This window comes from Triturus cristatus, chromosome 3_2 (genome assembly GCF_964204655.1).
Source record: "Triturus cristatus chromosome 3_2, aTriCri1.1, whole genome shotgun sequence".
Taxonomy (NCBI): domain Eukaryota; kingdom Metazoa; phylum Chordata; class Amphibia; order Caudata; family Salamandridae; genus Triturus; species Triturus cristatus.
Window position 1 is genome coordinate 339,580,924 of NC_140584.1, and position 27,876 is coordinate 339,608,799.

A 27,876-nucleotide genomic window follows, 5' to 3' on the forward strand; every position below is an offset into this window, starting at 1 on the left:
GCATTGAGCCAGGGGATACACAAGCATTGTCCCGGTATCCTGTTTTTTCTCTTTCAAGTATGCCAAAGTCTTACATGTGGCTCAACAGACCTTGATACTGTGGTGTCAACCAAATGGCCAAAGCCCCAACTCTGCATATTCTATTGAGCTCACAGGAGTTGTCATCTCTGTCCAATGCCGGTCAGCCTATTGTGTGCTCCTAGGAGGTTTTTCATACACCTTTCATTTCTCTTCCAAGGCTAAGCACAAAGCAGGAGTTGTCAGAGAGTTAATGCAACTTTGACTCCAGGAAGTTCAGGCAGTGAAAAGGAGACTTTTTAAAGGATACATTACCTTAATAGTTATTAAAAATCCAACTTCAATGTCGAATTGGATTTTTGATAATTGATAAAAATAGTTGTTTAATTACTTTCCTAGCTGGTCCCACAATCTCAGTATTTTATTCTATACTGTTATTTTGTACATAGGGCTACTAGCCCTGCAACAGTGTAAAAAAAAAAGATGTTATAACCTTGTAACTATAGGGGCATGGTAGTATTAATTTTCTACTTTCCCGACATTTAAATACCATGCACCCTTCCTTGTGGGCTAAAAAAGCCTACATAGGAGTGACTTGATATTATTTAAAATGGAGGTAATTACCTAGCAAAAAGTGTTACTTTGACAGATCGCACTGAATGTTTTACACTGTAGCAGTAAGGCTACATGGGGTAGACCTGTAGCCATGTTGGTACTTCCACTTGTAGTGAATGACACAATAGGTGCAGCAGTCCACAAGTTTAATTTACCTTCCAGACCCTGGTGGCAGTTTCTACACAAATACTAGGGACTAACAGACAAGTCAAATGTGCCAATTGTGAATAAACCAATTTAACCATGTTTAAAGCGGGAGAAGAGACACTTTACTCCTGTTTAGCCGGTTTAAAGTGCACAGAGTTCTAAACCCAGCAAGGCAGATAGGGCAAAAAACGCAGGTGGATTTCATGCAAATGGTCATTTCCTGCAAATTTGTTGTGAATTCTTTCACCTACCTTTTACAGGGTGAAGACGAAAATAGGGATTTTTGAGAGGGCATTTGCATTTTTAAGGACTGTCCTGGGTTTCTCATGGAACCTTTTTCAGTAAAAGTATCATGTAAAGAGATAAATTACCTAGCAATATTATGGACCCTCCAGTTGCAAATCCTTGAAAATCTGCATATTATGTTTTAATTCTTACAGAAACTTTCCTACTTTACAACATCGACAGCAAAAATATATGAGTGGAGCATTTTTTCTCTATTGGCTTATTTTGTGCAAACCTTTCTTCAAGGCCTCCCTTATATCTTTATTTCTGAAAGTGTATATGATGGGATTAAGCAAAGGAGTTGCAACAGTATACAAAAGCGATAAGATCTTGCTTAGATTGAGGGAGGAGGGATTATTTGGTATCCCATATACTATAATCAGGGTGCCAAAGTATGTGACAACCACAATAAGGTGAGAGCTGCAAGTGGAGAAAGTCTTTCTCCTTCCTGTGGCTGAGGGGATCCGAAGAATGGTCAAGATGATGTACACATAAGACACAGAGATCATAATAAATGGGATTAATGTCACAATAAGGGCTGTAATAAAAACTTCAGTTTCAGCTAGAGAGATATCAGAACAAGCTGCATTCAGAAGTGGAGCCAAATCACAGAAGAAATGATCTAGCTCATTTAGCCTAGAAAACGTCAACATGGATATTGAAAAACTAGTTCCAAATGAATAGCCACAGCTGATCACCCACACAACTGTAATCATCTTCATACAAAGCCTAATGCTCATCATAGTTGTGTAATGCAATGGATAGCATATAGCTACATATCTATCAAAAGCCATCAACATTAAAATAAAATTTTCATTACAAGCCAGCAAACAAACAAATAGAAATTGTGCAATACAACTAGCAAAGGAAATGATTATTCCCTTACCTTTTAACAGAGTCCCCAACAAAGTGGGTAAAATTGATGACGTGTACCATATTTCTAATAGTGACAAAATAACAAGAAAGAAGTACATAGGTGTGTGAAGATGGTTGTTAGAAGACACAGTGACGATGATCAAGACATTTCCAACAACTACGACAATGTATAATATGAGGAATATTAGAAAGAAGACATGCTTGACTATTGAAGGAATTGGAAATCCTAGGAAGAGAAATTCAGTCACGCTAGAAACATTTCCCAAACAGAATGTATTTGTCATTTGTAACTCCTATAGAGATGCAAAATATGTAAAATAAGTGGTACAACAATTATGCAATTATGCATAATAATGCATTCAAAATAGAATTCTAGAAATGGAATATATACAGATTAGTTGTATGCATATTCTGAACGGTCAATTGTACATTGATTAATTGATTGATTACTTTACAATTTTGTATTTGTTTCTTGCATATGAATGAGTGAATGAATCTCAGACACAATGTAGATCAAAGATTAGCATATCCTGATTCTACTTATATTTTGAAACTTCTTTAATACTTGGGACTCATTATTCCAGTCCCAAACAACCTATTTCTTTTATACAATAGGTTGGTTCTGCAGACATTACTGCTTAACATGCAGTCCTAAAATTAATGAAACACTATAAACTTAGCTACTAATCATCAAGGAAAGGAGGTGTCCAATCAGAGTGTCATTTCAGACTCATCTTTACAAGTAACATCTTCAACATCCAGTCCTGGGTTTCAGTTATGATGGCATCTGTCCTTCCCTCTGTTAAATTAGGCCGAAGTTTCGGTGTCTATCTTTTGGGCAGCCTTCCTCAGTACTCACTGATTTAGATTATATTCATCAGCTGCATCTATACATTCGCTTGCTCATCTACAGAAACAAGATAACATACCAACAACATTTTTAATCATATAGCATTTAAAACGTTTCCAACAAACACAATTAAAAGGCAGGTGTTTTCAATTTTCTTTACACTATGTCAAAAAAGTGTATATGGCTACTCCTATCACAGTAACAGTCATCATTAATCCATCAGTCTGACTGCATGAAATCCACCACTTATTTAAAAGACGTTTATGTTAAGACAACCTAAGCACAAAACCCCTAAATGCCTCTTTGTTGTGTCGGCTCACTAAGCAAAATAGATAGACAGTCTCTAAATTGATCTTGTGCAGTGGAAACCATTCCAATTAGGTTTCCATCTCATATTCAAATGCGTTTATCCCCCACTACTGGAATTAGTACTCCCCCACAGGTACTGCTACTTGCTTGCCACAACCTTCTTTAAACAAATGCAGACTGAATATTGGAGGATGCGCTGGATACTGCTTCTTGCTTGCCACAACCTTCTTTAAACAAATGCAGACTGAATATTGGAGGATGCGCTGGATACTGCTTCTTGCTTGCCACAACCTTCTTTAAACAAATGCAGATTGAATATAGGAGGATGCGCTGGATACTGCTTCTTGCTTGCCACAACCTTCTTTAAACAAATGCAGACCGAATATTGGAGGATGCGCTGGATACTGCTTCTTGCTTGCCACAACCTTCTTTAAACAAATGCAGATTGAATATTGGAGGATGCGCCTGATACTGCTTCTTGCTTGCCACAACCTTCTTTAAACAAATGCAGATTGAATATTGGAGGATGCGCTGGATACTGCTTCTTGCTTGCGACAACCTTCTTTAAACAAATGCAGACTGAATATTGGAGGATGCGCCTGATACTGCTTCTTGCTTGCCACAACCTTCTTTAAACAAATGCAGCCTGAATATTGGAGGATGCGCTGGATACTGCTCCTTGCTTGCCACAACCTTCTTTAAACAAATGCAGACTGAATATTGGAGAATGCGCCTGATACTGCTTCTTGCTTGCCACAACCTTCTTTAAACAATTGCAGACTGAATATTGGAGGATACGCTGGATACTGCTTCTTGCTTGCCACAACCTTCTTTAAATAATTGCAGACTGAATATTGGAGAATGCGCCTGATACTGCTCCTTGCTTGCCACAACCTTCTTTAAACAAATGCAGCCTGAATATTGGAGGATGCGCTGGATACTGCTCCTTGCTTGCCACAACCTTCTTTAAACAAATGCAGACTGAATATTGGAGAATGCGCCTGATACTGCTCCTTGCTTGCCACAACCTTCTTTAAACAAATGCAGCCTGAATATTGGAGGATGCGCTGGATACTGCTCCTTGCTTGCCACAACCTTCTTTAAACAAATGAAGACTGAATATTGGAGGATGCGCCTGATACTGCTCCTTGCTTGCCACAACCTTCTTTAAACAAATGCAGACTGAATATTGGAGGATGCGCCTGATACTGCTCCTTGCTTGCCACAACCTTCTTTAAACAAATGCAGACTGAATATTGGAGAATGCGCCTGATACTGCTCCTTGCTTGCCACAACCTTCTTTAAACAAATGCAGACTGAATATTGGAGGATGCGCCTGATACTGCTCCTTGCTTGCCACAACCTTCTTTAAACAAATGCAGACTGAATATTAGAGGATGCGCCTGATACTGCTCCTTGCTTGCCACAACCTTCTTTAAACAAATGCAGACTGAATATTGGAGGATGCGCTGGATTTAGCAGGTGCCTCACTGAAATGGTATTAAGGAAATCTATTCAAGAGAGCAAGAAAACAAGAGGAGTGCTGCGTTAGTAACTGAGCTACTTTAATTGTTTCTAAGAAGTACCGGAAATAGCATTCATATGAGGAAGGCTTCTCACACGTTCTAATTAGGATATTGTTTTGTTTAAAAAGCTCCAACCCGCAACAGTGTCTTTTAAAATGTCATTTAAAAATACATTTTCTAGAATAAAGTGGTCATATCCACACACCTCAATATTATGCAGTGAAAGTTAGGTCCAAATGTAGAAAAAAATCATCTCACTTTTTAGTCTAAGTGGATTGCACCCCTCATTTGGCATTCGGTTCTCAGACAGTTGCATGCTCTTTAAAAGACAGGACATGCAGGGTACTTTGTAATCTCTGCTTCAGATTCAGACATAGATGCACCAGGCAAGACAGTGGGGGTTTTCTCGACGATGGCGCCCGCGGTAGTTCTGCTGCTGAAAAGAACCTACAATCCCTGGCCTCAACTGAGACAGAGGATGCATTTGGTTTCCCTATGTAGAGTTAGCATCCATCACTTCCATACTTGGAAAAATGCTCTAACAAAATGATATGCCTTTGTGATCTCATCTAAAATGTCCTAATCATTTTTACATGTTTTTTTGTGAAACAGACACCCTCGAAATAAAGCAATCAAGCGAGGATGAAAGGATTTCCATGCATGAAAGGATTTTACTGCCCCTTATTTCCTTCTGCACCCGGACAATGCCGCGCCAGGCAGGCTATGGTGCCAGTGCTGGACGTGCACTGAATAAAAATGTATAACATGGCACGACATATGGTGTGATGTGACATGCAACACTGAGGGGGAGATTTACTAAGAATTTAAGCTATGTTTGCATTATAAAAGGGATGCAAATCGGCGCAAATTGTTTTTTTCTGATTTACTTTCCAGTGCTAAACTTGTTTAGCTATGGAAATAACGTGAAAGTAGAGCAATTGCATAACTTAACGCCAAGAGGGCGTACCATGGGTGGAGCATGGGCGTTCCCATGCAACCACACAAGGTTTCTGATGCGAACCTCTATTTACTAAATAAAGTAAGCAGAGTTGAGCATGAGAAAACTTTGCCGTTTTGAAGTAGGCGCAACAAAGGAGAAATGCTTCCCTTTCTCCTTCTTTTTCCAACATTGACCTTTGCGCCATAGCGCAAGGGTGTCTCCGTGAGTCTAGCATAAGTTTTGTACTGGAAGTCCAAAATACTATGCATAAACTGCATGCTGTAAATTGCAGCACATGTGCTGTCTCCCTGGCGCACAGCAGCTGATTCCACCACCAGTGGAAGGAAGAGGGGAGGACACTGCCATATTTCTGTAAATTCCTTTTCACGCAGCGCTGCATTTGCAGTTGCTGCACTGCGCTGCGTAAGTGTTAAATCTGATTCACAGTTTTCTAAATCACACACGTATTGAAAAAAATGAAAGAAAAACCTTGGTGAACGATTTTTCAAAATTTGGGGCAATGGCCACTGGAGTAAGTTAATTGCTGCACAATCGTACAAGGCTATCCATGAAGGCTCGTGTAATAAATAGTGTGTTGTGATTCCAGGCCGGGTGCACCGTGCTAGGAGTGAGAGAGGATCAATCTTCATGGAAAGTCCTGGTGCTCTTAGGCAGTTTGGACTGGGTGCCCAGGTGATTGGGGAAAACTTTGCTTTTCTTAAGCACACTGGGTGATAAAATCCTGGGGAGATTTGGCGACTGCTTCCCAAAAGGGATTTTCGCCTGAGAGATATTTGGAACAATGAGTGATAAATTATGCATGATTAAGCTTCATCACCTAGATGAATTTAAATACTTCTTGTAAGAGGACTAAGGAATCTCCTTTTAAGAGACTTAAAAATATGAAAGAGAATCAGAAAGCAGAACTGCAAAGGTGGGTAAAATGAGCCAGCACCTACATAGCAACTCAGAAAAACAAGCAGAATCGAAAACACATATTGGTACAGCCCTTGATCATACCATCATGAATATTCATACATCTTACCAGGTCTGCATCGCCCCTCTTCTCTTCTTTCTGTTCTTTCAGACGTGTCCTGTTTACTGCTCCTCTGCCCTCTGGTTGTCCTTCTGTCTCGGGCATTGCACTGAGGAGGGGTGAGATGGAATATGGTGGCAGAGTATGTCATTTAACAGTCGACCCCCAAAAGTCCACACCATCTGCAGAAGATCAATGACATAGTCTGTTCCCTCCTCTCTGAGATGAAAACCCTCCTCGTTCAAACCTCTGCCCTTTGGAACCAATGTTCTATGGTGCTCAGACTGATGTGGGGTCAGAGATTCTGGAAGAATCAGAACACCTGACTGTTCAATCTGAAAAGACTGGCCCCCTGCTCACCAGACATTCTCAGCACACTCAGCAGCACCAATGGCCACATTTGGGGTTTGTAGACTTTGAAAATATCCAGTTTCAGGCATATCTCACTTGGAAGTCAAGGCAAAATTTACAAGGCAAAAGCAACTGGAAAGTAGTGGCAGAAAGAATTAGACCTCAGATGGATCAAGGGAGTTTTATTCAGGTAGCACCCCAGAGCCATGTTCCTTCAAAAGGGCACCATTTTGTCACAGTCTCCTTCCTTGAGTTGTTAGGGGCACACAGCCCCACACAAACAAAGCACATCTAGCAAGCTGTGACGGCACAGTGCATAGTCCCTTTTCTTTGCACGCCTGCTGGGTCTGCCCACACAGAGACATGTAAAGAGTGTACTGTTGTGACAAAATGTGTATAACTCAAGTAATTTCTACTCATTTAGAGTGTTTAATTCTAGTGCGAACTACTGGTCGCACGCATGCTGCACAGGCGTGGGCTAACGTGCATGACGTTTTTGACGTTTTCAATTCTTGTTGTTTCAAGATTCTCATTTACACCGAATGTTCACGAGAACAGGGCCCGTTGTGTCAAGGCATTTCTGCTCAAATGGAAATCTGCAGGGCTGGCGTAAACAACGATTAATTTAGGAAATTCCATGAGCTACGGATAGCTCAACAGTCTGGAGTGACTATGAGAGATTAAACTTGAGTGACAAAAGAATCCTCACGAGCCTGTGTTCTTTGTTCGCTTAGCTCTGAAGACGTCTGCTAGCCGGCCAACCCTGCTCTCCCAGCGTGCCCAAACGTGCCAATATGTGTTCGCCTTTGTTAAATTCGTGCACATTGTTCTTGACTCGCCACCATCAATGATTTAGGAATTGCGTTGCCAGTGTGTCCTCCCTCAGGCACACAGCGGTAAAACGGTGACAGTATGTTGATGTTGTTTCTTAAATCATTGCCAAGTAAGCTAGGCAATGGTATTTTCTGCAATAATTTCTTGGCGCAGGAGTTGTTTGTTTTGGGCGTTTTAAGCCAAGATGCTAATTTACAACACGATTGTGTTTAGTTTTATCCTTTGGTGGCATGCTTTTGGTTTTCACTCAGCAGTTGAACAGTTCCTCGTATGCTTTGGCAGTCTTTGCTGTGTTTGCTGTCAGAGTGGAAGAGTGCAGTGAACTGGGATCTGAGCACTCTCTTCGTTCACTGATCCTTCCAATCACGGCTGCCAATTGGCGCCACGTCCTTGTGTCACTTCATCGAGCCCAGGCTTTTTAAATGATAACATCATTGCACTCTTGCACGTGTATTTTACACTTCCCAGTACAAATATAGCATAAAACATCCCAACATGCACAATTGTGTTGGCTGGAAAGCCAGGACCTGTTGAGAGTGTAACTCGAGGTAAAGGGGACCTCTTGGGAGCCAGTGCCAGATCAAACCCTGTGGAGGCCCCTAGGCTTTCGAAATTTTGGGGCCCGCTTGGCAAACTATCTCCCATTACCCAATGCCTCGGATTCTTTTACAAGCTGCCAGAAGATTAGCTTTTAAGAGACTTAGGGCCCTATGCATGAACACATTTTCCCATAGACACAGAATGGTCAAAACCCTTTGATGCATCTGGTCCAACTGTTATGTGAATCTGATGTCTCAGGTTTAAGCACTTCAAGTTGTATTTTGATCCGTTGTCTCTGGGCCCATAAATGAGTGGGGCCCACAGGCCGCTGCCTACTTTGCCTATTTAGGAATCGGGAACTGTTGGGAGCCATGTTTGAAGCGCTGCGTGAGTCCTCCAGCGGTGTCTGCATTGGCCACTGAGCAAATGCTTGATTGCCTCCGGGATACCTCTCAGTTCATTGTAAATCAGATTACTGGGAAATTTCCTGCTACACGCTTTGCCTACTCCTCTGGTCTTCCCTATTTACCAGGGTCGCACAGGTCATTCTGCCACTCTGGCATTTTCCTGGTGGCTACAAGCTAGGGGGCTGCTTGAGAGCAGGATTGGCTACCGTGACCCACCCATGCTCCAGGGATCCTTTGCAGTCGCAGCCTCCTGCAGTGCTGGACCGGTTTGAAGATGTTTGCCAGTGGTGATTATGGTTTCCATTCTGGCCCTACTATCTAGTAAACTGAGCAAAACTGCAGCATCAGGGCCTTTAAGTTGCTTTCTGATGGTAATAAGAGGGTTTTATTTTGTTTTGCTCCTGTCTTCAAGTTTGTGGATTACTTGGCCATCTGCTACGCTGTTTAGGTTTGCAGGAGATGCATGGCAGGGTGTGGTACCAGAATATCACCGTCAGAATATTGTTCATTTTTGCAAATATGTGGCCCTATTGGAGTTAGTAACAGAAAGTCTATGCACAGATTTTGTCAAACGAAATTTCTCCACGCAATATTCTAATATATAGACACATGCACCTTTCTGTCAGTTTAACAGTTCAGAGGTTGGAGAACCCTCTCAATCACCTGCAAGAAACACATTTACCTCTGTGAGGATTGTCTTACTTATTCATATGAGCCACACATTGCTTGTCAAATAACCCGATAGATGTACCTATTGGTTCCCTGTCCCTGAGCAAACCCATGTTTGAGCAGAGGTCAGAATTCAGACTGGTGTGGTATATACTGCACTCGGTAAGACAGGGTCTGTTAAATACCTCACCCTTCCTTAAACCTGCTGGAAATTAGCAGAGGAAAACAATACTGTATTTACAGGAACACACAGATTGTGATGCAGTAAATACCAAAACATGGATATTATTTCCCCAAAACTTGGTACACATGCTACTTATTGCACCCGATAGTGGTATTTCACTTGGAGCAATAAATAGTACTACACCTCCGACAAATCAGGGCCTCTGTGTTGTGCCCTATAAAGTTATATTGCACTTTGGTAATTTCTTCTACACGAGAATGTGCTCTGGCGCTATCATACGATTTTTAGGTAGTTATTTGACCTATCAGTGATTTGCCTGGTCTGAGATCCTCTTAAATATGAGAGAAATATTAGTACTTACAAATTGTCCCACTGTTATAATGTCATCCTAAACATTCCAAGGAGAACATAAAGTAGAAAATAAAGCTTCTGCTCTGGATAATCTATCCTATGCAATGTACACCACATTTGTCCCTTTTCTGAACTTGAAATGCCTTTTACAAACCAAGGGGCATATTTAAGAAAAGGTAACGCAAATCAGTGCAGCAAGTCACCTTGCTGCGTTTATCCAGATTTATGAAGCCACTTAGGGCCAAGCAAAGTAGACTTGCGAGGTTTCGTAAATTCCATGATTGAGTTGCGTCACGCATGCACTACATTGCGTGGTGCAAGTGCGACACAACTGGCCTCATACACATGGTCCCAAGTTCACTATTTTCTCTCCTAGTTCGATTAAAATGTAACCTTCATGAAAGACATACTTCAGCTCACCTTTGTCTCTGAATGCAGAGGCGTCTTCCATCCTCTTCCTCATCTTCATACATCCAGATAAATGTCCTCTACAGCACTGAGTCAAATAAAAAAAATCATACATTCAAGTGCCAAAGGTATAAAAATATTGCCAATTCTTGGACATTATACATTTTTTTCCACTTGATAACCTTAGCCGAGTTTAGGCTTTCTGTATTCTGAAAGAAAGAACCAACAATCACGGTCCTTTAAATATACAGCTTTATTAGGATAAAACACATATACTCCTTATGGTCCTAATGAATTTACAATTCGCTATTCTAGAGGGCATAATTACATTTAGACTTCACTATTCAAGAGGGCATAATTAAAATCAGACCAGTTTGTATAATTACTCATAATATACTTTTTGAAACTTTTGTTGTTTTTAAAAGCACCTGTTGTGGATAGAATTATTCTTCAGGGAGGAACTTATTTTTAATTAATGCCAAGGGAAGTCAGACAGACTAAAGTGGATTCAGGAGAGCAAGAGATAGTTGTATTTACAAAATATGTAACATTTCTATTTGAATATTGATATCAATAAACTAAATCGTAATACAACAGTAACATTTTAGATACTAACTACTAAATATACAGGTAGAATTTTCGGACGGAAAGCTTGTAATTCACAAAATCAGGACTATGGAACATCAATAGCCAACGTCGCAATGTATCAAAGGCAAATTGTGATTCTCAAATGTTAGTTGGAGTTGCAATATACACTTTGCAACCCATTACGAATTGTTAGGGAAAAAGTGCGTGTGCGACCCTATTTCACAGGACAGACAGGAGTTACTGGGTCCCAAATGTGGGTTAAGGGGTGTCCTGAGTCTTGACAAACATCAGTTCTACGAGCCTCAGGTGTTCCGTACGCAAATGTTTAAGATGGACATTTCATCAAGTTAGGCCTTGCCGAACTCTTCCAGCCCTGTGAAAACATGATTCACTAGGCACTGAAAAGTGGCAGGAGCATTCTTGAATCCAAAAGGCATCCCCCTAAACTGTTGCAATCCTTTTGGTGTGGAGAATGTAATCTTCTCCTTGTCACTAGGTGCTAAAGTGATCTGCCATTAGACACTGGGTCAGGTCATAGGTGCTCATGTAGGGCCTCATGTAGGTGGGCTTGCATTTACCACTTCATAAATACCGAATCATACCGAATCGGTATTTATGAAGTGGTAAATGCTATCAGCCTCATGCATCAACCCAAAATCCAGTCGGTAAAATACCGATTCGCTTATAGCTCCCGGTATTAAGTTAAAAATACCCAATCCCAATGCATCAACCCAAAAGCAGAAATCGCTATTTAAGGAATCCTTAAATAGCGATTCTTTAAATACGGATTCCTTAAATACCGATTCCTTAAATAGGGATTCCTTAAATACCGATTCCTTAAATAGGGATTCCTTAAATACCGATTCCTTAAATAGCGATTGCATTTAAGGAATCCCAAAGTGAGATTCCTTAAATGCAATGCATCAAAGTTAAAAAATTAGCGATTTCGCTAATAGGGGGAGCAAATTACCATGAAGATGAACTGCATGGTAATTTGCAAAAACTTTGAAAAATGCACTTTTGTGCATTTTTCAAAGTTTCATGTTGCGCACACACATGCCCTTAGAGCATGTGTGTGTGCAACATATGTGCACATATCATTTTCAGGGGTGCTATAGGGTGTCATTTTGACACCCTTGCACCCTTGAAATTGCATGAGCAATTAGCGAGAACCTACTGGTACTCGCTATTTGCTCATGCAATCTCCGATTCATTCCTATGGGCCTGGAGGCCCATAGGAATGATTGGGACGGCATTCCTTAATTGCTACTCGCTATTTGCTAGTAGCAATTAAGGAAAGTTAAGGAATCGCTATTTGAATAGCGATTTCTACATGCATAGCCTTTTGCTATTCCTTATTAGCGAATCCTTATTTTTCGCTAATAAGGAATCGCAAATGCTAATGTTGATGCATATGCCCCTATGTAGGTAATGAGTCGGTAATTATTACCGATTCGCTAAAATTCGGTAATTACCGAATCGGTATTTACCGATTCGGTAATGAGGCATACCTTCCCATTGATGGGAAGGTATGCCTCATTACCGAATCGGTGAATACCGATTCGGTAATGGGGGGAACACATGCAAGGGTGGCAGGGTGTCACATTGACACCCTGTTGCACCCCTGAATCGGCCATGTGTGCACATGTGGCACACATACATGCCCTAAGGGCATGTATGTCTGCCACATTGCACACTTGTAGGCGCTATGAAATGCATTTCCACATCCATTCATTATTTACCACCAACTATTAGTTGGTGGTAAATACCGACTCATAACAACACCCACACACTCCCCCTACATCTCATTTCTGTATTCGGAATTTACCGAATCGGTAAAATTACCGATTCGGTAATTATTACCAATTCGGTAAATTCCGAATACAGAAATTGTACCCCTACATACCAAAAGCCTAAATACCGGTCGGTAACGGTATAATTACCGAAAATCGGCCGTTACCGACCGGTATTTGGCTACCTACATGAGGCCCGTAGTGAGTAGCACGCCATCAGTACATTAGCTCATCAGCTCTTAGAATTAGGTATGCATTATCGGTCTTGGTCACTTCATTGAGGCCCCGGTATTTCACAAAAAAAACTCAAGTCTGAGGATCCTTGACCGGGTACCCATACTATTGGAGAGAACCAAGAGCTACAGGAACACTCAATCACACCCAAGTCCAACTTCTTGGCAACCTCTACCTTGATGCAATCTTGGACTCAATCAGACATCCGGTAAGTGTTGTTCTTCACAGGCAAGCTATACCCACGTATCTATGTAAAGGACACAGTCAGGTGTTTTCTCACCTATCCTTTAAAATGGACTTCAGCACCAACACCTTCTGAACCTATTTGAGCTTTCTCGTCTTTCAACTCATTCATCAGCTCTTAGCTTGCCTGACGGTTTTACTTCACCTGACTCATGTATTTCACCATCAACTTTCTGAGGCCAACCAAATAGTCCAACACATCTTTCTGAGGTGACCCAGAAGTTCTTCACCACCCAGTGGCATTGCAATGGGGGAGGTGGGGGCGGCTGGCCCAGTGGCACAAGTTTTGGGGGCAGCGGCCTCCCCCTGCTCTTACCTGCGGCCATAGCGGGCAGCAATCACAGGAATCGCCAGCCCCCCACCTACATGCATCTGCCATATGGCAGCAAATGCTTGGGCTGCCACGGGTGGTGTTGGAAATGGGGGTCTCTAGTTGGCGATGGTTTGCACTGTTGCCCAAGTAGGGACCCTTCTTCATAGTCAGGGTAAGGGGGATACACTTCTAAAATAATCTCTGCTCACCCCCTTGGTAGCTTGGCACAAGCAGACAAGCTTATTTCAGAGGCAGTGTGTAAAGCATTTGTGCATGCATACAGTAACACAGTAAAACACTACAAATGGACAAAACACCAGTTTAGAAAAATCAGCAAATCTTTATCCAAACCAAACAAGACCAAAAACGACAAAAATATAGCATACAATACTGTAAAAATAGTTACTTTGCAAGATAAACTTCAATTTGCAAGAATAGCTGAAAAACACAGTTCTTTTGAGTCGGTATCTCCGTACGGGGCTAACGTGATGCTGAAAACAACAGAGTCTAACAATTGCAGCTGACCGTGTCAGTATGGGTCAGCTAAAGCGTAGACAGACTTGCAGACAGTACCTTTCTTGTGGCAGCCAACACAGTGGTGCGAGTTGGTCGGGGCAACCGTTACGGTTGCGTTGCAAAAAGGAAGCAGTGCAGTGCGCGGCACCATCACGGCGCATGCAGGTAGCGGCTCAGTGACGGTCATCCAAACGGTGTTGGTGAAGCCAAGGCTTACGATGAGGGGTGAGGTTGTGCTCGATGCGTTGCTGGCAGGTCATGGTGCAGGCGAAGGAGCCGGTCGATGTTTGGGTCGGGCAGCAATGGTGTCGGTGACGTCCGGGCAGAGTGAAGCGAGGCAATGCTGACTGCAGTGCCCACAGAACGTGGTGTAAGCAGTGACTCGTTGATGGTTGCCCAGCAGCGTCGGTGAGACCAAGGATGTGGTGCAAAGTGCAGCGGTGCCTTCAGTACACGGAACTAGCAAAGGACTCAGTGACAGAGTTGGCTGTTTTCTTCTTCTGCGGAAACTGAAACCAGCGGTTTCAGAGACGGTGCCGAGAAGGTTGGTGAAGTCTTTGCTCTTCCTGATACTTCTTGAACAGTGGGCAAGTAATACCTCAACCCCTTGGAGATACTTTGTCAAGCAGGATAAACACTAGGGGTGGGCGGAATTTGCGAAATTAACTTTCGCACATTATCGCGAAAATGTTTAAAATGATCGCAAACAAGCGGAAATATCGCGAAGATGCGGAAGTTTTTTTCCCGCATGTTCGCGAGAATTTCTGCATGGTTGCGGGTCGCCAACTTACCCATGTGGTTGCTTGCGGGCGCGGCCATCTTGTTTTGAGTTGTCTCGCGGTGCATGATCGCGAGAAGAAAGACGTGATCGTCACTGCGGGCACGAACTGTCGCGAGACAGCGCAAATGGCTAAAAACAATACAACATCTCATGGAGAACGCGACCGGATCAAGAAAACTTGTCGGCGAACGCAGGGATTCAGGTAAGGCAATCGCGCGCGCGCGAGAATGTATTATTTTACAGCGCGAGCAAAAAACAAATTATCGCCAAGCTGCGGAAACCAGAAATTTTGACATTTTCGCGCTCTCCGCGGAACGTGAAAATGTCAAATTATCGCAATTTCAGCGAATGGAATGAAATTTTCGCCCAGGCCTAATAAACACACAGTTCCTCTCCTTGGCAGAAACAGCTACTGCAGGCCAACCCCAGACAACACACAGCAAAGGGTCAGAACTCCTCCTCCAGCTTCTTCCATCTCTTCTTTGTGGCAGATGGTCCTTATGAATTCCAAACGTGATCTAAAGTTCAGGTGTCTCGACCACAACATTTATAACCCATTTCTCTTTGTTCTCTGGTGTCCGAAAATCTCTGCGCTTGGCCATGACCAGTTCTGTCCTCTCTGAAGCAGCTTCCAAACAGGAGGTGGAGACAGCATTGTCTAAGGCAGACCAGGCCCATTTAGGTGTGAAAGAAATCTCCTCACTCTACTTTAAATGCAGCCCAGGTCTATTTATCCCAGCCTTGACTCACCCTGGAAAAGCAGGAGACACTTCAACCCCCCAAGTGGCTGTCTGAACAGAATGCACATCCCCAGACCCTGCCACTCCAAAACCAGACAGTCAATCAACAACCCTAGCAGAGGCACACTGGATGGCTAAGCAAGAAAATACCTACTTTCCAAAAGGGGTATTTTAAAACCCAGAATGTAAAAATCATCCTTACTAAAAGATGCATCTTTAGATTCTGAGTTCAGGCATACTAAACTCTATTTTCCCATCTTGTTCCCATTGGCAGTTATACTTATAAAATGTTATAAGTAAGCTCCCCATTTAATCCTATGGGACAGATAGCTTTTCAATAGTGAAAAAACAAAATTGGCAGCATTTCACTATCGGGACATGCCACACACATCAGGGCATGTCCTAGCTTTCACATACACTGCACACGGCCCACAGGGGTACCTTGGGACTACCTTAGGGGTGAATCACATGTAAGAAAAGGGAAGGTTAGGGCCTGGCAAGTGGGTGCAGTTGCCAGGTCGACATGGCAGTACTGAACTGTACACAGACACTGCAATGGCAGATCTGAGAACCTATTACAAGGCTGCTTGTGTGGGTGGCACAATCAGTGCTGCAAGCGCACTAGCAGCATTTGATTTACAGGTCCTGGACACACAGGGGCCGATTCACAGAACTAACTTAAGACAAAATCCTAAACTTACTACTTTTGGTATTCACAGAAGTTAGGATTTTGTCTTAAGTTTGTCTTAAGACAAACTTAAGACAGACTTAAGACAGACTTAAGACAGACTTAAGACAACCTTAAGAAAAAATCCTAACTTAAGTTTGTTTTAAGTTTGTCTTAAGTCTGTCTTAAGTTTGTCTTAAGTCTGTCTTAAGTTTGTCTTAAGTCAAACTTAATATAAAATCCTAACTTCTGTGAATACCAAAAGTAGTAAGTTTAGGATTTTGTCTTAAGTTAGTTCTGTGAATCGGGCCCAATGGAGGTTCTTGGTAGTAAATCAAATAAGCCCATTATGGAACCACCAATCCATGACAACAATTTACAGAGGAAGCACTTGCACTGTGGCACTAAACAGCAGTGGCAAAGTGCCCACATCATCTAGACCAGCCAAAACGAACTCCAACCGACAGTACAAACACAGGAGGCAAAGTCAAAAATAAAGGGGAAACCCACGCCAAGGAAGTCAGGTCTAACGGGGTCAAAAGGTCTTGCTGCGCCACTGTTCCTACAGTTCTGTGACTGGTGAGTAGGCCATACACCGGGTTGACAAACAAAAGTTCAAAGAGACCTCCATCTGTAGACTTTCTCTGAAGGCAAATAAAAGATATTGGAGGTTCTTGGACAGAGTTCCCATCTTGCTCTTCAGGGTCCTGTTAAACCTTTCTTCCAGCAACTAACAAACCCTGTTGCTCTTACAGTGAGTCAGATTCAACAATTGGTCCACTATGGATATCTCATCCGCCTTTTCCTCTGGAGCAGGGGGTCATGGATGCCACAGTCAGTGGCTTCTCAGAGTCTGCCATGATGGGCTCACTATTTTCCTCTGTTCTCTGAAAATCTGGGATGGTCCCAGTCTCATCCTGAGACTCGTGGGTAGTATGTGCTTTGTTCAGCACAGCTGATATGGGCCAAGCCATGTAGGGTTCTGGTACTAAAGCAGGGCAAATCAAATTTATTGCACAAGAGACATCCATCATCATTCTGCCCTTTCACGCCTATATTGATTCGACTGTGGCTGACTTGCCAGTAATTTCAAACTCAACTAGGGCAATTGAATACTCCATGTATTCCCCAATGTCTATCAGGGAAAATCACCTTTGGTTTGAGATAATTTCTCCCAACCATCGCAAGGGCAGTACCTGGATTCTGCTAGACAGGAACCTTCCTCTGATTGCTACTAGCCTTTAACACAAACCCCATGGTAATTGGATAGATGTTCTTAAGGGCATCGGGTTCCCTCCACCAAATGTCCATTGCTACTAGGTTGAATGTAACAGAGTCACTTGCTGTGATGAGTGCAACTAGTACAAAGTGTTTCACCTGACAGTCCCTCTTGCAATGACCCTTCTTGTGACACCTCGAACAATGAATCACCTTTAACTTGAAAGAACCCTCCTGGCCTCCCTTGTCCTTTTTTTGTGTTTTGGAACTCAATTCCCTTTTACTATGTGTCCTCCCATGAATCCTTCAGAATTGTTCTGGGTCTTGCATTGTGGTTTGCAACCACTCTGTTGAAAATTTGTCACTTCCTTTTGCTTTAAGTCATGCGACTTCATACTTTTCTTAAGCCTGTTCACTAATGTTATGTGCCCGGGCTAGGCCCATGTAGCGAAGCGGCTCATTTATTACATTGTCCTATTTTTCACAATAACATTTCTGCTGTGACCTTTTGCAGATATTTGCGTACAAGACAATGTTGGGTTAGTTTCTCTGAAACTACTTTGTTTACACATGGATCTTCTCAAAACATTATCTTAATGCCTCGAACATCATGTACAAGGCCCTTCTACGCACTATGTGCAAATTTCATTCTATCTTCATCCACGGGGTGACAGGGCTTTCTAAATATCCATACCATCACTAATCTATATGCACATCATAAGGCTGTTTTCGATTATAAATAAAGAGCATCCCAAAAGATTGGCAGAGGAGGCACCTCAGCTGACACTGATGGTCCCTGCATGCTGAGACTTCACCACGCAGCGTTCTGACATCTACGTTAGGGGTGTCCAGTTTGTGACCAAGACGGTGTCCATACATTTTTTCCCACCAGGTAATGTTATGGATCATCCCTTGAGGGAATTCTTAGCTTCACACCTACACACCCACTCTAAGTACACTTAGAGTAGGGATTTGCATAGTAGGAGTACGACTAATTAGTGCCTTGTTTGTATGCCTGCATATATATACTGTATTAGCACCATGGTAGAACAGTATCTAGTATTTACACTTTTGGCGCTCATAATCACTTTCATCTGCTTCTGTGTATTGATTATCAAAGCACATGTATTCTATGCACGAATATCGTTGGTAAATAAATATATTGAAAATGACTCACTGTGTATTCGCTGTATATTTTTCAGAGCGCAAGAAAGTATGAGTGACTGAGCGAAAGGTCCTGATCTGTTTCCACGATCCCTGATGGGTCAGGGTTGTCATGTTCAGTGGTTCTAATGAAATATGATGTTTCTTAGTGCACTCGATTGTCCAACATTCTGTTATGTGTCAAGTTTAACTTTGGTGCTACTACATCCGCAGCACTGTGTCTTGCAGTGCCTGGTATCCACTATTCTATGTCAGGTCAGGCGCTCCAGTCCCTGGTGGATGTGTGCACTTTTACTCTGAAACTCTAGGTTTCTCATCCAAAGTTAAACCAAAAATGTATAAGTTCAATAAACAAAATTCTTCAAATTCTTCTTTGATTAAATCATCAATTTATTTCAAAATCTTCTCTTTATTTAAGGAACGAAAGTCCATATGTAATTAATTCATGGTTTACCAATCTTTTCCAAAACCCAATGCATTTCGGGTCTGCATAGACCCTTCATCTGGGGTCTGAAAAGTAATGATACAAAACAAGAACCACATCAGTCCATTATTCTATTGATCATGTGACAACAAAACATTATATACACGCTATTATATCATGATTTGCACAAGGTCATATATTAGTGTTATTGATGTGCTGTTCATAAATTAAACATGATTATTTCGAGCAAATGTGTTTAAAGCAATTGAAGATAATTTGTACACAGTTGTTTATGCTAATCAAAATGACAATGAACGACACATCTGCACTTAATGAAAAAAGTGGTGTTCCCCGGCATTCTACAACTCTGAATGTGACTGTCCATGCATCACACAGCTTTAAATGACATGATATCCAGCTTATAATATCCTTGCTGTTGATCGTCTAACTCTTACAGCGTCACATTACTCTCAACTAGCAATACTGTAAATAAGGGAAACTGATGTGCGAATTAGCATTAAAATCGCCGGTAGCAAAAGTAATTAACAGTTATGTTATGTTATGTTATGCACTTTTGTATTGCGCACAGCTGCCCCAGCTAAGGGGCGTCCTGGCGCATGGCAGGCAATGTGCAACAGATAGCAGAGACACAACACAGATAAAAGATCTATTTAAAAAGAAACGTTTTCAGAGCTTTGCGAAAGGCCAAGAGGTCAGTCAGTAGCCGCAAGTCCACTGGGAGGGAATTCCAGAGTTCAGCCGCCCTCACCCGAAAAGAGCGACCACCAGCCCGACACAACCTGTATCGGGGGACCACCGCGAGTGCTTGGCTTCCCGATCTCAAAGCGCGGGAAGGAACATACCACGACAGGAGGTCAGCAAGAATTGGCGGACCTACTCCCCTCAAGATCTTAAACGCCAAGCACAACACCTTGAACTGGATGCGTGATTTAATGGGGAGCCAATGCAAGGATCTCAAAACACCTGAGACAGAGCTCCTTGTGACTGTTACAGCGCTGAAATGCAAAAAAACCTGAACTCTCTCCCTTTTGGTTACCCGCATACACTTACTCATTAATTCCTGGCAAACCTTGTATTTCTCCGACTCGATTCGCGTTGTAGCTACCGTGAATTATGAATGGCGAACTGACGCGCGTCTAAGTACTTCCTCATTTACGTGAAACATGTACACGACACGATCACGTGTTCTTGCTCGATTTGCATTTTTAAAGGTAAAAAATCCTTTAACCCTTTCGATGCGCATGACGGAGCGGTTCCGTCATGCGCATCGGTCGCGCTGTGCGGATGACGGAACCGCTCCGTCATGGCCCCGCCCGCGCAAAACCCTTCAGCACAGCGCGGTAATCCGCGCCGCGCTGAACGGGTTAAAGAAAGGTGTCTCTGAGTAATAAAGTTTCTTCAAACACAAATACTGGAAAACTAGTATGATCTAAAATTATGAAGTACCAAAGTCAGATTAGTAACTATGCTTCTATGGAATATATGTATGGACTAGTTGATATGTGCCCTACTATTTACTCAGCATGCATATCTTACATGACGCTGCATGTGCAATTGACCAATAATTTCAAAAATTGTGCGATGTAAAATCGTGGAATTGTAAAGCCAGATTGCTAACTATACTACTATAGAATACATGTGTTGACTAGGTGATATATACCCTACTGTTTACTCAGTATGCATAAACATATCTTACATGACGGTGCATATGCAATGAACCAAACATTTCGGAAAGGGGTATCCTAAAATGTTGATTGAGAAATCCATCAGCATGTATATAATGTTTTGTTGTCACATGATCATTAGAATAATGGACTGATATGGTTCTTGTTTTGTATCATTACTTTTTAGACCCCAGATGAAGGGTCTAAGCAGACCCGAAATGCATTGGGTTTTGGAAAATATTGGTAAACCATGAATTAATTACATATGGACTTTTGTTCCTTAAATAAAGAGAACATTTTGAAATAAATTGATGATTTAATCATTTTTGGTTTAACTTTGGATGAAAAACCTAGAGTTTCAGAGTAAAAGTGCACACATCCACCAGGGACTGACGCACCTGACCTGACATAGAATCATGTTCAGTGGTTGCCAGAAAACATTTGTTCCCAGGTAAGGTTAGGGGGGCTTTTGATGGCAATCTAAGTTAGCTGGTCTCTAGGCCAACGTATCCTGTGGGGGAGCCCTGGAGCAGTCTAGGGACCTCGCCCAAAGTTTATGTTGTCCAACAAAGGCGCAGGTCCTACAGATTGGTAATAACTACACAACATGGCACCTCCAACGATAGTTGGGTTCATATTTAACAGTCTATATGAGTAGTTCAGTTGTACTTTTCTAAGACACCCCTACTTGCCTCCAACCCGAGACGTTTGTGGTGGGAAGCGAAATCTGCCTCAGCTGAGTAGGTGTACCCTATGTATTGTCTGTAGGTTATTCAAGCTTGTATGATAACGTTATTCTCACATTGTACTAACCCTATCTCCATAAATACATTGAATGAATTCCTTTTTCTTTTAACAATGACCAAATTAGATTAGGATATTGAAGAACAAATAGTTAGACTAAATATTACAGAAAATTGCCGACATGCAGTTACTATGAAAACTTTACATTACGGCCTCCGGGCAACAGGTGGGGACTTTACCTTCGGTCGAGGTACACGAAGCATTCAGAATAGAGGTATTCTATTCCTGGATTAAGTTCCCAGCTGCGAATGCACGCACACAATTGTTTCACACTTACATTGAAGATGAAACACCAGAGGAATACTTTCCATATGTGGACATAAAAATTCCGTTAACTTACCAAGAACACATAAATTGGTTTAAAGGCGCCCTCCCCAAAAATGTAGAACATGTGAGACTCAGTCCGCTCAGTAAAGAAGGAACAACTTGGCTGGTCCCAACTGCTTATACACCAAGTCCTAATCTTTGGGATTTAGATACAGCTAAAATAAGAACACTATACAAAGATCTAGTAAGATTTACAGAAATCTCGCACAGTACATTATGCAAACACTGACAGTTAACCCTGTGCGGACTGCTCAGGCTGCACAACCACAATTGACTACTACCGGTATCAGCCCTCAAACACCAAATGCAGTTATGGGAAAGGCCCCCACCAGTCGGGAGACAATTCCGTTCTGGATAGCATTGAAAACAATTCAGATTTAAGCGGTTTTCCCCATTTGAGCCAGCAGGAAAAACACAGAATATTAACAATGTGCTTGTCAATGGGGATGGCTCCCTCAGTGGAAGATTGTGCAACCTGGTGTACAGTCTCCACTGCAGTTTACACCATAACTCATAGTACACCTTCAGTAGCAGTTTTACCTGAACTACTGAAACAGGTACAGAATGAGTATGGGACAGCACCTGTCCTGGACTTGGGGATGAAACTGATAGGCAAAGTTGCTGCGGTATCAACCATTATGGTAATTAATATAAAGGGGGAAGCAGCAGCATTGGCTATACTCCAACGCCTGAGGGAATTCACTTTTGTGCAGCAGGAGTGTGAATAGCTTAAAATTATCGAAAAATCCTTTTCTACACTAGGAAGTGATAATTTGAGAGCCAGACCTGGGAAACCACAGGTTAAGAGTAATTCTGAGAAGGATAACTCCAAGCAAGTACCTGATTCCTCCAAGAAGTAATGGAACAATAAACAAAAAAATAAACAAAACAAGACACAATCACGGCGTGGATCTCCTCAGTGGGAAACCACTGAGAAAAAATACAATTTGAAAAAACGCGATGATATTTAAAGCCTGACAGGTATCAGGATACTGATACATGTTCCTCTCGTTCCTTTCAGGATTCTTCTGATATGCGTTCGGAGAGAGCTAGACGGTCAGAACGCAGATCAGAAGAGCGTATGAATCTGAAAAGGGAAACATATCGCACTTCAGACTACATTCTTAAAGAGAACAAACAAAAGACTCCTAAACCTCAATTAAAAAAAAGGTAGCAGGGATTAAAATAAGACATACCCCGGATACAGAGGACTCTTCTTCTAAACGGGGAATGGGCAGTGACGATGCTGGACAGCACAGCAGAAGTCGCAATAGCTCGCTGGAACCTGATGGATTATTTGATGGTAGTAGCACTGAGTGAGAATATCATGGTAGAAACACCTGATACAAGGGTAAGTGCCCCCCATCATTTATATGAATTTTCATTCCAATTAGAAGGTGACACACCCAGAAACATCAGGTCCCTCTGTTGGGAGAACCTGACCTAAGGTTACAATATTCTTTTGGCTGAAAGGAATTGGCCACCTGAGTTCGTATTGGAGTGTCCAATGGGAGAAACTGTAATTTGACCTGCTTTCTCAGACCTCGTTCCAAAATCCGTTTAACATTCATACACGCAGGAGTGGGCATTAGCGCTAGCTCCTGCACTTCACTGCAATCATGTTGGGTGGGATGATGAGTCCCCTTATCATGAGATCCCATTAAAATCAGTTCCTCAACCCCAGAGACAGTATCCAATAAAGCATGAAGCTAAAAAACAAGTTAGGGAAATCATAGAACAACTTGAATACCAGTGTGCAATAGAAAATTGCACCTCGTCCATAAATAATCCCTTGTTTCTAGTAGTAAAACCAGACAATTCATACCATCTAGTATTAGATTATAGACATTTGAACACTTCCACACACACATTTGCAGTACAAAATGCACATAGTGTCACACTAATGAATAAAATTGTGCGGAAGAAATACTAGATATCTCAAATGAATTTTTAAGCAAGAATATAGCATCTGGAAGCAGATATTTGTAGGGGTGTGCGGAATTTGGGTAGTCACGCTACGCAAAGCTCTGCGAAATGGTAAAAATCTCCGCGAGCACGCAGAAATTCCACGAACACGAGGAATTGCTTGTTCGCGATGCAGCGGAACACAGAATTTTGGGCAATTCCGCATTCTCCTTGGAATTACCCAAATTCCGAGAGCGGAATGGAATTTACCGCCCAGGCCAAGATATTTGACTGCATTTTCGGCGCTAGGTTTACATTGTCAATTTTGCCTTTTACCTCAAGGGTATATGAACAGTCCTGGGCTGTTCTCAGCAAGGGCAACAGAGTTACTTAAAATTTTTGATAAGGAGGCATTGTCCTACGTAGATGATATTTATCTGACGGACGATGAGTTAATAGAACACTTGGCTAGAGTAAACCACATAATTCTTGGGTTTGCTCCCCTGGGTTACAAATTTAATTAAAAAAATCTAAAATTGCTGATCTCAATGTCCTATTTCTGGGATACAAGTTGTCATGTGAAGGCAAAAGCCTGGCAGCACATTGTTTTAGAAAAATTCACGCTGCTCCAACCTCCAACAACTCTAAAAAACTGAAATCCATTTTAGGATTCCTGAATTTTGAAAGAACATACATTTTGGATTATGCAGAACGAGTAAAACCATTCTCCAATTTAATCAGACCTGATTTTTCAACCAACCATTGGACACAGGAACATACAAACATTTTACGTTCCATAAAAATCTGATATGATAGCTTCCAAACATTTACACACACGTTTAAACACAACTAACCCGATGATCCACATAATCGCTGGACCAACCGGTTACACCTATATCACTTTCAATGAAGGTGATACAGTACCCATTGCATACAAATCACATTTGTACACAACGATGAAGCGCATTTTGCACCCACTGAGAAAATTCTCACAGCGATACAGACTGCTGTAGTGAGAGAGACAGCACTGACTTAGGGTAGGCGAATAATTGTTGTTACCCCAGTACCACCCTTAGAGGCTATTACTAAAGCAAGCATTCCAAGTGCCAAAGCATTACATTCACGATGGATTCAATGGGCTAACTTTCTCACTGCAACAGATGTAGACTACAGATTCGATTATACATTACAAAGACAAGTATTCCTGCAGTACGAACAAGAATATCCTCTGCCGAATGAAATAATGCCTCTAGATTGATATGAATATATAATTTATACAGATGGATCTGCTCAGCCTGCCACAGGGAAACAACACCAATATTCTGTGGCATAAAAATTGTAATGGGGTTCATGCAGGACAGAAAGTTCCATCCTGAAAAAACACACACTCAGTCCCTAGGGGACCAGCGCAGTAGACAGAATTCACAGCCTTAGTACTGGAACTACAATGTACGGATCACTGATAGTATGTGACTCATACTACTATGTCCAGTCCTATAATGAAAATCCTCACTACTGGGGCCAGAATGGATTTCAAGATTCCAAGGATTGCACAATCAAGCACAAACTGCTTTGGGAACAGAATGAAAAACTGAAAGACTGCTTGCCAAGGGCTCATATTATCCACACATTGAGTCATCAGTATGTTGGCATTCAAGTTGAAGGGACTTCCATGGATGATGAAGGCGCTAAGGCAACAGTGCATACAGGAGTGGGGGATAGAGAAATACCAAACACTCATCGCCGATTGGGATTAACACTAGAGACACATGAGGTTCTGGGTTCAGCAGAAACATGGTTCTCTGTTACGATCTGTTACTGAAGCGGTGCCATTGGTGGCCAGGTCTGACCAAACAGACTTGGGACTTTGTCCTCAAATGTGGCATCTGTCAACAGATGAAAGGCTCAACCATAGCACGTTCACCTCAGACACCTCTATTGATTTCAGTCAAACCTCTAGTAGCTGTTTATTTGGATCACTGCAGCCCTTATATTCAGCAGGGGCCTACAAATACATCTTGGTGGCAGTGGATTCATGCTCCAGATTCCTGTGGGTTTGGCCACAGCACTCGGCTGGCGCTTGGACTGTTATAAAGGATTTGCAAGTCTTCATCGGATCATACACAATTGGCACACTACATTCCAACTAGGGCCCGGCGTTTAGCTCTTGGGCTTACAAAGAAGCCATGGAAAGTTTGGGTGTGGCCTTGCAGTACTCCTGCCCCTACCATCCCAAGGGAAATTTAGTAGTTGAGAGGAAAAACCATGACTTAAAGCAGTCCTTAACAGCAAGGGTATTAGGCTCGGGTGTCAGTTGGGTCAATCACCTATCTGGGGTCCAAAGGGCACTCAATAACATGCTAAGAAAATCTCTTCGGGTCATACTCCCTACGAACTCCTCTTTGGTGTGAGAATAGGGGTACCAGACCTTGATAATGTCAACCCAGTGGCAGCAGAAGTACCATTTGACATCAATGAACGGTTGGCTGTTTTACAGGAACTCAATGAATTCCCAGGGCGCAAAAAGCAATGTCCAAGTAAGACACACCGTCATTGGTGAAGTGAAGGTCGTACTGGCAAGAACTGCCATAGTCCCGAAGATTGGGGAACTGGTCAGAGAAAAAATAGTGGATATGAAAGAATTCGGGCCATTTTACCTGTACCTGTCCGGGCTGTCGAAGGTACTGGACCTGTACTTCTTACTCCCCTTGCTGGTCTCAGAGACAAAAGTTTATTTCAATTGAACTGAGCAAACCACACTGTGTGGCTGATTCTCAACAGTAGGCCGCGTCTGCTCCTGGGTAGCTGAAGCACTCCTCTCGCCACCGTTCAGGAAGTTCAGATGGAAGCTTTAATAACTACTGAAGATTCCGCTCTCTAAAGATCAATCAATCAATCAATCAAACAATCAATCAATCAATCAATCAATCAATCAAGGGTTGGTAAAGCGCTACTACCCACCCACGAGGGTCTCAAGGCACTGGGGGGAGGTAAGGAACCAGTCCTTCTAAGTGCTGGGGTCACTAGAAGAGCCAGGTCTTGAGGTCCTTCCTGAAATGGAGATGTGTGGGAGATAGACTGAGGTGGAGGGGTAAGGTGTTGCAGGTCTTGGCAGTGAGGAAGGAGAAGGACTATCCTCTGGTTGTGATCTTGTGGATCAGTGGGACAGTGGCCAGGGCAATCAGGGTGGAGCAGAGGTGTCTTTTAGGTGCGTGGAAGGAGAGCCGACTATTAAGGTATGCTAGTCTGGCATTGTGGAGGGCCTTTTTAAGCATGGGTGAGGATTTTGGAGGTTATTCGTCTGTCTGCCTGGAGCCAGTTGAGTTCACTGAGGTGTTGAGTGATGTGGCTGTGCCGGGGAGGTCAAAGACTAGTCTGGCTGAGGTGTTCTGAACATTCTGGAGCTTGCGAAGATTTTTCTGGCTAACGCCTTCATAGAGTGCATTGCCATAGTCGAGTCTCCTGCTGATGAGCGAGTGAGTGATGGTCATTCTGGATTTGGTGGGGATCCATCTGAAGGTCTTTTGCAGCAGGCGGAGAGTAATGAAACAGGCCGAGGATACTGAGTTGATCTGGCGGTCCATAGTGAGCGATCCATCTATTATGATGCCTTGGTTTTGTGTGTGGTCTGTCGGGGTGGGAGGAGTTCCTAGTGCACAGGGTCACCAGGTATCGTAGATCCCAGGATGAGGACGTCTGTCTTATCTGAGTTGAGCTTGAAGCAGCCGTTCTTCAGCCAGGTGATGATGGCTTTCATCCCTTCTTGGAAGTTGTGCCTGTTAACATTGGGTTTGTTGGTGAGGGAGAGGATCAGTTGTGTGTTGTCGGTGTAGAAGACGATTTTGAGTCCGTGGTTCCTGACAATGGTTGCAAGGGGGGCCATGTAGACGTTGAAAAGGGTGGGGCTGAGAGAGGAGCCCTTGGGCACTCTGCAGTTGGTATCTGTCGGTTCTGAGAGGTATGGTGGAAGTTCTGCCTGTGAGGAGGGATTGGATCCATTCGAGGGCCTTGTTGTATGCCAAAATCATGGAGTCTAGTGGCTAGGATGAGGTGGGAGACTGTGTTGAATGCTGCTGAGAGATTCAGGAGGATGATGGTCGTGGTTTTGCCCTGGGTGAGGAGGGAGAG